This window comes from Bufo bufo, chromosome 5, assembly GCF_905171765.1.
Source record: "Bufo bufo chromosome 5, aBufBuf1.1, whole genome shotgun sequence".
Classification (NCBI taxonomy): Eukaryota; Metazoa; Chordata; class Amphibia; order Anura; family Bufonidae; genus Bufo; species Bufo bufo.
Window position 1 is genome coordinate 497,594,719 of NC_053393.1, and position 14,024 is coordinate 497,608,742.

Sequence of the window (14,024 nt, forward strand, 5' to 3'; positions counted from 1 at the left end):
TTTAGGAGGGCATTTTTAGACATTTGGATACCAGACTTCTTCTCACGCTTTGGGGCCCCTAGAATGCCAGGGCAGTATAAATACCCCACATGTGACCCCATTTTGGAAAGAAGACACCCCAAGGTATTCAATGAGGGGCATGGCGAGTTCATAGAAATTTTTTTTTTTTGGCACAAGTTAGCGGAAATTGATATTTTTAATTTTTTTCTCACAAAGTCTCCCGTTCCGCTAACTTGGGACAAAAATTTCAATCTTTCATGGACTCAATATGCCCCTCACGGAATACCTGGGGGTGTCTTCTTTCCGAAATGGGGTCACATGTGGGGTATTTATACTGCCCTGGCATTCTAGGGGCCCTAAAGCGTGAGAAGAAGTCTGGAATATAAATGTCTAAAAAATTTTACGCATTTGGTTTCCGTGAGGGGTATGGTGAGTTCATGTGAGATTTTATTTTTTGACACAAGTTAGTGGAATATGAGACTTTGTAAGAAAAAAATAATAATAATTCCGCTAACTTGGGCCAAAAAAATGTCTGAATGGAGCCTTACAGGGGGGTGATCAATGACAGGGGGGTGATCAATGACAGGGGGGTGATCAATGACAGGGGGGGTGATCAATGACAGGGGGGTGATCAGGGAGTCTATATGGGGTGATCACCACAGTCATTGATCACGCCCCTGTAAGGCTTCATTCAGACGTCCGGATGCGTTTTGCGGATCCGATCCATCTATCAGTGCATCCGTAAAAATCATGCGGACGTCTGAATGGAGCTTTACAGGGGGGTAATCAATGACAGGGGGGTAATCAATGACAGGGGGGGTGATCAGGGAGTCTATATGGGGTGATCACCACAGTCATTGATCACGCCCCTGTAAGGCTTCATTCAGACGTCCGGATGCGTTTTGCGGATCCGATCCATCTATCAGTGCATCCGTAAAAATCATGCGGACATCTGAATGGAGCTTTACAGGGGGGTAATCACCACAGTCATTGATCATGCCCCTGTAAGGCTTCATTCAGACGTCCGGATGCGTTTTGCGGATCCGATCCATCTATCAGTGCATCCGTAAAAATCATGCGGACATCTGAATGGAGCTTTACAGGGGGGTGATCAGGGAGTCTATATGGGGTGATCACCACAGTCATTGATCATGCCCCTGTAAGGCTTCATTCAGACGTCCGGATGCGTTTTGCGGATCGGATCCATCTATCAGTGCATCCGTAAAAATCATGCGGACATCTGAATGGAGCTTTACAGGGGGGTGATCAGGGAGTCTATATGGGGTGATCACCACAGTCATTGATCACGCCCCTGTAAGGCTTCATTCAGACGTCCGGATGCGTTTTGCGGATCCGATCCATCTATCAGTGCATCCGTACAAATCATGCGGACGTCTGAATGGAGCTTTACAGGGGGGTAATCAATGACAGGGGGGTAATCAATGACAGGGGGGGTGATCAGGGAGTCTATATGGGGTGATCACCACAGTCATTGATCACGCCCCTGTAAGGCTTCATTCAGACGTCCGGATGCGTTTTGCGGATCCGATCCATCTATCAGTGCATCCGTAAAAATCATGCGGACATCTGAATGGAGCTTTACAGGGGGGTAATCACCACAGTCATTGATCATGCCCCTGTAAGGCTTCATTCAGACGTCCGGATGCGTTTTGCGGATCCGATCCATCTATCAGTGCATCCGTAAAAATCATGCGGACATCTGAATGGAGCTTTACAGGGGGGTGATCAGGGAGTCTATATGGGGTGATCACCACAGTCATTGATCATGCCCCTGTAAGGCTTCATTCAGACGTCCGGATGCGTTTTGCGGATCGGATCCATCTATCAGTGCATCCGTAAAAATCATGCGGACATCTGAATGGAGCTTTACAGGGGGGTGATCAGGGAGTCTATATGGGGTGATCACCACAGTCATTGATCATGCCCCTGTAAGGCTTCATTCAGACGTCCGGATGCGTTTTGCGGATCGGATCCATCTATCAGTGCATCCGTAAAAATCATGCGGACGTCTGAATGGAGCTTTACAGGGGGGTGATCAATGACAGGGGTGTAATCAATGACAGGGGGGTGATCAGGGAGTCTATATGGGGTGATCACCACAGTCATTGATCACGCCCCTGTAAGGCTTCATTCAGACGTCCGGATGCGTTTTGCGGATCCGATCCATCTATCAGTGGATCCGTAAAAATCATGCGGACGTCTGAATGGAGCTTTACAGGGGGGTAATCAATGACAGGGGGGTAATCAATGACAGGGGGGTAATCAGGGAGTCTATATGGGGTGATCAGGGGCTAATAAGGGGTTAATAAGTGACGGGGGGGGGGGGGTGTAGTGTAGTGTAGTGGTGCTTGGTGCTACTTTACTGAGCTACCTGTGTCCTCTGGTGGTCGATCCAAACAAAGGGGACCACCAGAGGACCAGGTAGCAGGTATATTAGACGCTGTTATCAAAACAGCGTCTAATATACCTGTTAGGGGTTAAAAAAAACACATCTCCAGCCTGCCAGCGAACGATCGCCGCTGGCAGGCTGGAGATCAACTCTCTTACCTTCCGTTCCTGTGAGCGCGCGCGCCTGTGTGCGCGCGTTCACAGGAAATCTCGGCTCACGCGAGATGACGCCTATTGGCGTTAGTGTGACCTGGGAGCGCCGCAGAAATGACGCCTTTCGGCGTTAGCGTGGCGGGAAGTGGTTAACAATTCGTTACCTCTCCGTTGGGAACCTGCAGACCCCTTGTATTTATTGATTTTGTTTTTTCTACCCTAAAGCTTTATAGCAGGCATGCTCAACCTGCGGCCCTCCAGCTGTTGTAAAACTACAACTCCCACAATGCCGTGCTATAGGCTGATAGCTGTAGGCTGTTCAGGCATGCTGGGAGTTGTAGTTTTGCAACAGCTGGTGGGCTGCAGGTTGAGCATGCCTGCTTTATAGGATAGGCTAAATAAAAGAAGTCAATAGGCTGCTCCCTAAATAATGGGACTTTCACACCATCCTCATGTCTCCCGCTCATCTTCTCCCTAAACAGATGCCCTTCCTACACATTGTAGTGCCGCCACATGTCCATATCTGACCTTATAAAATGGGCACGTGCCGTGCTGACCCTAAATATTACTGACCAACTTAGAGGAAATGTGTCACCAAAAATGATATCTGCCAGATAAAAACCTGATTTTCTGATTACAGATTTTTTTATTCCATTTTCTGAACATGATTAAGGGGGCGGCCATGTTGCCTGAGTCGGTCTTAACAGCATTTAGAAAGCATTAACCCTTAGGGTACCAGATGTTTTTTCGTTGTTGCGTTTTTATTTTTCTTCCCCATCTTCCTTGGGCCATACCTTTTTTCTATTTCTGCTCACATAGCTGTATGATGGCTTATTTTCTTGCGGGACAAGTTGTACTTTTTAATGCCACCATTAATTATGGCATAAAATGTAGTGGGAAGTGGTAAAAACATTCTAAATGGGGCGGAATTGGAAAAAATGCAATTCCTCCACCACCGTTTTAGGGGTTTTGTTTTGTTCCCACAGCATTTCGTTTGTGGCAAAACTGCATGTCCTTTCTTCTCTGGGTCAGTACGATTACAACGATACCCTATATATGTTTTTTATGCCTAAATAGTGTAAAAATAAATGTAAACTTTGATAAAAAAAAATTCACCAATATGACCCCCATAACTTTTTTATACTTTTTGATCACATTTTACAACATTTTTTGGGTAAGAGAAGCAATGAAAAAATTGCAAATTGGCCATTTTGACCCTTTTTTCCGTTACGCCATTTGCCGTATTGGAATTTAATTTTTTTTTTTTATAGTATGGGCGTTTTTTCAGTTGCGGTTATACCCATGATTTTATATTTATTGTTATTTAGGTATTTATTTTTTAATTATACAGAAAGGGGGGTGATTTTATTTTTTAAGATTTTTTTTTAAATTGTGATGATTTTGAAGCTCATAAATGAGCCTATAAATTATGTTTTTTCATTTTGTTTTATCAGACATTTTTAAAATGAGTTTTGGACAGAAAATTGCTCTTTTCTTATCCTGGCCTGCAGCATGAACACCTCGTCAGCGGGGCTGATAGTGTTCAGCGCAATTACCGATGCCCCCATAGGCCACAGGGGGTGTTGGTAGGAAGCCTGGAAGCGTGAGCATTTCGATTGATCACGGCATCTAACGCCTTTAATTACCGTGATCGGCATTATTGCCGGTCACGGTAATTAGCTGCAGGTCTCTGCTGTTTGAAACAGCAGAGACCAATCGGTCATGACACCCACTGCAACTGCGAGCGTGCGCCATGTTTGCCTATCGCTCCAGCACCGTACGGCGCTGGTAGTGAACGGGTTAAAAAAATTGCTTTATAGCAGCCCCATGGCCCATAGACACAAAGGTCAGGAGGGGACCTCATTGTCTTCTATGGGACAGTTTTCTGGGCATGTTCTGTGACCTGTGCAGAAGTCATTGTACAAGGAAAAAATAGAGAAGCTTTGACAATCACCTATTGTGAATGGTGGATACCGTCTTATCTATACACAGGCAGGATTAGAATAAGGCCTCCTGCACATGAACGTGTGCGCCCCGTGTCCGTGCTGTGGCCCGCAAAATGCGGTCCGCAATGCATGAATACCGACCGTGGGGCAGCCGCAGCGGATCGCGGAGCCATTCACTTTCATGGGTCCGCGATCTAGCTGTTCCGCAAAAAGATAGGACATGTTCTATCTTTTTGCGGAACGGAAGTATGGGACGAAACCCCAATGGAAGCACTGTCAGTTATGTGCCGAACCCGGTACTTCCATTATTATAGTTGTTCTGCTCCTATAACAGAGCAGAATAATGGAAATATACTGCATAGCGCTGATGTGAAAGCAGGCTTATCACACAGTAAAGTGATCTGTACAGACCAAGAAGTGGCGTCTATTTTTAGGCTTAGTGGCCAGTGCAAAAACTACAGGATTTTTTTTATTTTTTATTTAAAGTATAACTGTCATATTTTTTTTTTTTGGAGTATTGGATTGTGGTGATTAATATAACCTTGGTGGCCCTATTTCAACTTTTCACTGTGTATTCAATTACCCCTTAATTCCACCGTTTTGTTCCCTGTACTGCCTACTTTTACCTCTGCTTAAAATAGGGTTGCTAGGCATGGTAGACGGAGCACGCAGCGTGCAGGCTCACATTACTGACAGCCAGGGACTGTAAGTAAATGATTAAAGTCAGGTCCTCCCCAGCAGCTGATAACAGTGCCTGGGCTGTGTGCACTTCTCCCTGTCCCTGCGCTTGGCAGACGCTCCCTCACTCAGCAGAGCTGGAGAATGCAAAGTTGGAGCAGCGCAGAACAGGGAAGGGAGATCTGCTCAGTGTATAAATGAAAGCAACATGTGGTAAGAGGACCCCTTTGTGCTGCAGGAGATTAACCCTTTAGGGGGGAGGGCTCTGGTAACTGACACTTTTGGGGGGCTATTGTTACTGGCTAGTGAGGGCAGGCGGGATTAGCCTCAGGGTGAGGGCAGTGGCGGCCATCTTAACTGAATAGTGAGATTGCAGTTTTATGCAGACTGGTTGCTAAGGGCTTATTAAATATGGGGTAAGTCAGTCTAATAGTAACTGATTCTGGAATATCATGTTATTAGTAGAGTTGAGCGAACACCTGGATGTTCGAGTTCGAGATGTTCGGCCGAACTTCCCGGAAATGTTCGGGTTCGGGATCCGAACCCGATCCGAACTTCGTCCCGAACCCGAACCCCATTGAAGTCAATGGGGACCCGAACTTTTCGGCACTAAAAAGGCTGTAAAACAGCCCAGGAAAGAGCTAGAGGGCTGCAAAAGGCAGCAACATGTAGGTAAATCCCCTGCAAACAAATGTGGATAGGGACATGAATTAAAATAAAAAAAATAAAAATAAAAAATGACCCAATATCAATTGGACAGAGGTCCCATAGCAGAGAATCTGGTTTCACGTCAGCAGAGAATCAGTCTCTTCATGCCATAGCAAAGAATCTGGCTTCATGTCAGCACAGAATCAGTCTCTTCATGCCATAGCAGAGAATCTGGCTTCATGTCAGCACAGAATCTGTCTTCATGTCATAGCAGAGAATCAGGCTTCACGTCACCCACCACTGGAACAGGCCACTGTCACACATTTAGGCCCCGGCACCCAGACAGAGGAGAGAGGTCCCGTAACAGAGAATCTGGCCTTATGTCAGCGCAGAATCTGTATTCATGTCATAGCAGAGAATCAGGCTTCACGTCACCCACCACTGGAACAGGCCACTGTCACACATTTAGGCCCAGGTACCCAGGCAGAGGAGAGAGGTCCCGTAACAGAGAATCTGGCCTTATGTCAGCGCAGAATCTGTCTTCATGTCATAGCAGAGAATCAGGCTTCACGTCACCCACCACTGGAACAGGCCACTGTCACATATTTAGGCCCAGGCACCCAGGCAGAGGAGAGAGGTCGCGTAACAGAGAATCTGGCTTCATGTCAGCACAGAATAAGTTTTCATGTCATAGCAGAGAATCAGGCTTCACGTCACCCACCACTGGAACAGGCCACTGTCACATATTTAGGCCCAGGCAGAGGAGAGAGGTCGCGTAACAGAGAATCTGGCCTGATGTCAGCACAGAATCTGTCTTCATGTCATAGCAGAGAATCAGGCTTCACGTCATCCACCACTGAAACATGCCACTGTTACACATTTAGGCCCCGGCACCCAGACAGAGGAGAGGTTCATTTAACTTTGGGTTGCCCCGCAATATAATTGTAAAATGAAATTAAAAATAGTATTGAATGAGGAAGTGCCCTGGAGTAGAATAATATATTGTTAAGGGGAGGTAGTTAATATCTAATCTGCACAAGGGATGGACAGGTCCTGTGGGATCCATGCCTGGTTCATTTTTATGAACGTCAGCTTGTCCACATTGGCTGTAGACAGGCAGCTGCGTTTGTCTGTAATGACGCCCCCTGCCGTGCTGAATACACGTTCAGACAAAACGCTGGCTGCCGGGCAGGCCAGCACCTCCAAGGCATGAAAGGCTAGCTCTGGCCACGTGGACAATTTGGAGACCCAGAAGTTGAATGGGGCCGAACCATCAGTCAGTACGTGGAGGGGTGTGCACAGGTACTGTTCCACCATGTTAGTGAAATGTTGCCTCCTGCTAACACGTTCCGTATCAGGTGGTGGTGCACTTAGCTGTGGCGTGGTGACAAAACTTTTCCACATCTCTGCCATGCTAACCCTGCCCTCAGAGGAGCTGGGCGTGACACAGCTGCGTTGGCGACCTCTTGCTCCTCCTCTGCCTTCGCCTTGGGCTTCCACTTGTTCCCCTGTGACATTTGGGAATGCTCTCAGTAGCGCGTCTACCAACGTGCGTTTGTACTCGCGCATCTTCCTATCACGCTCCAGTGTAGGAAGTAAGGTGGGCACATTGTCTTTGTACCGGGGATCCAGCAAGGTGGCAACCCAGTAGTCCGCACACGTTAAAATGTGGGCAACTCTGCTGTCGTTGCGCAGGCACTGCAGCATGAAGTCGCTCATGTGTGCCAGGCTGCCCAGAGGTAAGGACAAGCTGTCCTCTGTGGGAGGCGTATCGTCATCGTCCTGTGTTTCCCCCCAGCCACGCACCAGTGATGGGCCCGAGCTGCTTTGGGTGCCACCCCGCTGTGAACATGCTTCATCCTCATCCTCCTCCACCTCCTCCTCGTCCTCCAGTAGTGGGCCCTGTCTGGCCACATTTGTACCTGGCCTCTGGTGTTGCAAAAAACCTACCTCTGAGTCACTTTGAAGAGACTGGCCTGAAAGTGCTAAAAATGACCCCTCTTCCTCCTCTTCCTCCTGGGCCACCTCCTCTTCCATCATCGCCCTAAGTGTTTTCTCAAGGAGATATAGAAGTGGTATTGTAACGCTGATAACGGCGTCATCGCCACTGGACATGTTGGTGGAGTACTCGAAACAGCGCAACAGGGCACACAGGTCTCGCATGGAGGCCCAGTCATTGGTGGTGAAGTGTGTCTGATCCGCAGTGCGACTGACCCGTGCGTGCTGCAGCTGAAACTCCACTATAGCCTGCTGCTGCTCGCACAGTCTGTCCAGCATATGCAAGGTGGAGTTCCACCTGGTGGGTACGTCGCATATGAGGCGGTGAGCGGGAAGGCCAAAGTTACGCTGTAGCGCAGACAGGCGAGCAGCGGCAGGGTGTGAACGCCGGAAGCGCGAACAGACGGCCCGCACTTTATGCAGCAGCTCTGACATGTCGGGGTAGTTGCGAATGAACTTCTGCACCACCAAATTCAGCACATGCGCCAGGCAAGGGATGTGCGTCAAACCGGCTAGTCCCAGAGCTGCAACGAGATTTCGCCCATTATCGCACACCACCAGGCCGGGCTTGAGGCTCACCGGCAGCAACCACTCGTCGGTCTGTTGTTCTATACCCCGCCACAACTCCTGTGCGGTGTGGGGCCTGTCCCCCAAACATATGAGTTTCAGAATGGCCTGCTGACGTTTACCCCGGGCTGTGCTGAAGTTGGTGGTGAAGGTGTGTGGCTGACTGGATGAGCAGGTGGAAGAAGAGGAGGAGGAAGCTGAGTAGGAGGAGGAGGAGACAGGAGGCAAAGAATGTTGCCCTGCGATCCTTGGCGGCAGAAGGACGTGCGCCAAACAGCTCTCCGCCTGGGGCCCAGCCGCCACTACATTTACCCAGTCTGCAGTTAGGGAGATATAGTGTCCCTGGCCGTGCTTACTGGTCCACGTATCTGTGGTTAGGTGGACCTTGCCACAGATGGCGTTGCGCAGTGCACACTTGATTTTATCGGACACTTGGTTGTGCAGGGAAGGCACGGCTCTCTTGGAGAAGTAGTGGCGGCTGGGAACAACATACTGTGGGACAGCAAGTGACATGAGCTGTTTGAAGCTGTGTGTGTCCACCAGCCTAAATGACAGCATTTCATAGGCCAGTAGTTTAGAAATGCTGGCATTCAGGGCCAGGGATCGAGGGTGGCTAGGTGGGAATTTACGCTTTCTCTCAAATGTTTGTGAGATGGAGAGCTGAACGCTGCCGTGTGACATAGTTGAGATGCTTGGTGACGCAGGTGGTGGTGTTGGTGGTACATCCCTTGTTTGCTGGGCGGCAGGTACCAACGTTCCTCCAGAGGCAGAGGAAGAGGCCGAGGCGGCGGCAGCAGCAGCAGAAGAGGCCGAGGCAGCAGCAGAAGAGGCCGAGGCGGCAGCAGCAGAAGGGGCAGCAGGGGGAGCCTGAGTGACTTCCTTGTTTTTAAGGTGTTTACTCCACTGCAGTTCATGCTTTGCATGCAGGTGCCTGGTCATGCAGGTTGTGCTAAGGTTCAGAACGTTAATGCCTCGCTTCAGGCTCTGATGGCACAGCGTGCAAACCACTCGGGTCTTGTCGTCAGCACATTGTTTGAAGAAGTGCCATGCCAGGGAACTCCTTGAAGCTACCTTTGGGGTGCTCGGTCCCAGATGGCGGCGGTCAGTAGCAGGCGAAGTCTCTTGGCGGCGGGTGTTCTGATTTTGCCCACTGCTCCCTCTTTTGCTACGCTGTTGGCTCGGTCTCACCACTGCCTCTTCCTCCGCACTGTGAAAGTCAGTGGCACGACCTTCATTCCATGTGGGGTCTAGGACCTCATCGTCCCCTGCATCGTCTTCCACCCAGTCTTGACCCCTGACCTCCTGTTCAGTCTGCACACTGCAGAAAGACGCAGCAGTTGGCACCTGTGTTTCGTCATCATCAGAGACGTGCTGAGGTGGTATTCCCATGTCCTCATCATCAGGAAAAATAAGTGGTTGTGCGTTAGTGCATTCTATCTCTTCCACCCCTGGGGAAGGGCTAGGTGGATGCCCTTGGGAAACCCTGGCAGCAGAGTCTTCAAACAGCATAAGAGACTGCTGCATAACTTGAGGCTCAGACAGTTTCCTTGATATGCATGGGGGTGATGTGACAGACCGATGGGCTTGGTTTTCATGCGCCATCTGTGCGCTTTCTGCAGAAGACTGGGTGGGAGATAATGTGAACGTGCTGGATCCACTGTCGGCCACCCAATTGACTAATGCCTGCACCTGCTCAGGCCTTACCATCCTTAGAACGGCATTGGGCCCCACCAAATATCGCTGTAAATTCTACTGGCTACTGGGACCTGAGGTAGTTGGTTCACTAGGACGTGTGGCTGTGGCAGAACGGCCACGTCCTCTCCCAGCACCAGAGGGTACACTAACACCACCACGACCATGTCCATGTCCGTGTCCCTTATTAGATGTTTTCCTCATTGTTCCCGTTCACAACAATTTTGAGAATGGCAAATTTGGGAATGCTTTTTCAACCCAGAACAAAAAGTCTGCTTTTACGGTCACTACAAATAACTTGACCAGCTAAAACTGTGCAGATTTGGTTGAATAGAGATGTGAGACCTGTTTTTTTTTTGCGCTGTGTGACAGTTATAGGTTTAATCACAGAATGACACTTCTATCAGCACGCTAGCGTGTGTCTTAGGTTTTTCTGAATCACACTATCAATACCTTCAATGTAAGATTTTCTTTTTGGGATAGATTTCAAGTAGGCCTCAAATACCACAAACTAGTTATTTTCAGAATGGCAAATTTGGGAATGCTTTTTCAACCCAGAACAAAAAGTCTGCTTTTACGGTCACTACAAATAACTTGACCAGCTAAAACTGTGCAGATTTGGTTGAATAGAAATGTCAGGTCTATTTTTTAGGCGCTGGGTGACAGGCTCAACTTGCCCCTGATGTAATATATGGCCAAAAAATAACCACACTGTTGATGGTTAAATGCACTTGGGTGACACAGGCTCAGCCTGCACCAGATGTAGTATACGGCCAAAAAATAACCAGACTGTTGATGGTTGAATGCACTTCTTTGACACAGGCTCAGCCTGCAGCTAATGTAGTATATGGCCAAAAAATAACCAGACTGTTGATGGTTAAATGCACTTCGGTGACACAGGCTCAGCCTGCAGCTGATGTAGGATATAGCACAAAATAACCACACTATCGATGGTTAAATACACTTGGTGATAGCTCGTGCTGGCGCACCACAAGTCACAAAATGGCCGCCGATCACCCCAGAAAAAAAGTGATCTAAAAACGCTCTGGGCAGCCTCAAAAAAGTGAGCAAGTCAATAATAGCACTTCAATGATCCACAGCTGCAGATCGATCACAGAATGAAGTCTTTTGGAGGAGTTAATCTGCCTAATCTCGCCCTAACGTCGCAGCTGCAACCTCTCCCTACACTGATCATAGCAGAGTGACGTGCGGCGCTACGTGACTCCAGCTTAAATAGAGGCTGGGTCACATGCTGCACTGGCCAATCACAGCCATGCCAATAGTAGGCATGGCTGTGATGGCCTCTTGGGCCAAGTAGTATGACGCTTGTTGATTGGCTGCTTTGCAGCCTTTCAAAAAGCGCCAAGAAAGCGCCGAACACCGAACCCGGACTTTTACGAAAATGTTCGGGTTCGGGTCCGTGTCACGGACACCCCAAAATTCGGTACGAACCCGAACTATACAGTTCGGGTTCGCTCATCCCTATTTATTAGTAACTACATATATGAAAATTGAAATAAGGGTCTAAGTGTGACAGTTATCCTTTAAATATAGATACTGACATGGAAAATTAAAAATAACATCATCAAAAATTCTTTAAAAATGTGTTAAACATAATAATGTGATTTAAACAGTAGGTCATTTTCTGATGACACATTCCCTTTAACCCCTTAAGGACACATGACGTATGGGTACGGCATGTTTCCCGAGTCCTTAAGGACACATGACGTACCGGTACGTCATGTGTTGTTCCGATCACTGCCGCCCGGCCGGCTGTGATCGGAACAAGGTGCCTGCTCAAATCATTGAGCAGGCACCTCGGCTAAATGCGCGGGGGGGTCCCGTGACCCCCCCATGTCCGCGATCGCAACAAACCGCAGGTCAATTCAGACCTGCGGTTTGTTGCGCTTTCTGCTGTTTCTGATCGCTGCGGTCCCTGACCGCGGCGATCAGAAACTTTAGTGTGCCGAAAATATATTTTTATCACCCCCCCCTGCACCTCTGAATGATTTTAGCCCGGTGGGAGGTGCAGGGGGGGTGTTGCGGGCGGTGGGGGCGGTGCGGGAGGCGGGCGGTGCGGCAGGCGGGATCGCGATCCCCCGCCCGCCTCCCATTGAATAATCGTTGGTGTAGAGTGGGTATACCAGGGTGCCAGCACATTGCTGACACCCTGGTATAAACGGCTGACATCGGTGATGCGATGTCAGCCGTTTAACCCTTTCCATACAGCGGTCCGTACGGACCGCTGTATGGAAAAAGTTAACAGTAAGAGGGAGCTCCCTCCCTCTCCGATCGGGGGGCTGCTGTGCCTTTGCAGCCCCCCGATGGAGAGGGAGAGAGCTCCCAGACAGCCCCCCGCCAGATCCCATCCTTACCCTTCCCCGTCTGCGAAGTTCTGAGCAGACGGGGAAGGTTCCCATGGCAACAGGACGCCTCTCAGGCGTCCTGCTGTCCATGGTGCTGAACAGATCTGTGCTGAAAGCATAGATCTGTTCAGTGTAAGTAAAATACAGTACAGAACAATATATATTGTACTGTACTGTATTATACAGACATCAGACCCACTGGATCTTCAAGAACCAAGTGGATCTGGGTAAAAAAAAAAGTGAAAAAAAGTGAAAAAAAAGTAAAAATCCAAAAACACATTTATCACTGATTAAAAATTAAAAAAATAACATTCCCTACACATGTTTGGTATCGCCGCGTCCGTAACGACCTGATCTATAAAACGGTCATGTTACTTTACCCGAACGGTGAACGCCATAAAAATAAAAAATAAAAAACTATGATGAAATTGAAATTTTGCTCACCTTACTTCCCAAAAAAAGGTAATAAAAGTGATCAAAAAAGTCGCATGTACGCCAAAATTGTAGCAATCAAACCGTCATCTCATCCCGCAAAAAATGAGACCCTACTTAAGATAATCACCCAAAAACTGAAAAAACTATGGCTCTTAGACTATGGAGACACTAAAACATAATTTTTTTTGTTTCAAAAATGAAATCATTGTGTAAAACTTACATAAATAAAAAAAAAGTATACATATTAGGTATTGCCGCGTCCGTATCGACCGACTCTATAAAAATATCACATGACCTAACCTCTCAGGTGACCACCGTAAAAAAAAAAAAAAAAAAAAACTGTGTAAAAAAAGCAATTTTTTGTCATCTTACATCACAAAAAGTGTAATAGCAAGCGATCAAAAAGTCATATGCACCCCAAAATAGTGCCAATCAAACCGTCATCTCCTCCCGCAAAAAATGAGACCCTACTTAAGATAATCGCCCAAAAACTGAAAAACTATGACTCTTAGACTATGGAGACACTAAAACTTTTTTTTGTTTTAAAAATGAAATCATTGGGTAAAACTTACATAAATTAAAAAAATGTAATACATATTAGGTATCGCCGCGTCCGTGACAACCTGCTCTATGAAATTACCACATGATCTAACCTGTCAGATGAATGTTGTAAATAACAAAAAAAAAAAACGGTGCCAAAAAAGCTAATTCTTGTTACCTTGCCGCACAAAAAGTGTAATATAGAGCAACCAAAAATCATATGTACCCTAAACTAGTACCAACAATACTGCCACCCTATCCCGTAGTTTCTAAAATGGGGTCACTTTTCTGGAGTTTCTACTCTAGGGGTGCATCAGGGGGGCTTCAAATGGGACATGGTGTCAAAAAAACAGTCCAGCAAAACCTGCCTTCCAAAAACCGTATGGCATTCCTTTCCTTCTGCGCCCTGCCGTGTGCCCGTACAGCGGTTTACGACCACATATGGGGTGTTTCTGTAAACTACAGAATCAGGGCCATAAATAATGAGTTTTGTTTGGCTGTTAACCCTTGCTTTGTAACTGGAAAAAAAATATTAAAATGGAAAATCTGCCAAAAATGTGAAATTTTGAAATTGTGTCTCTATTTTCCATTA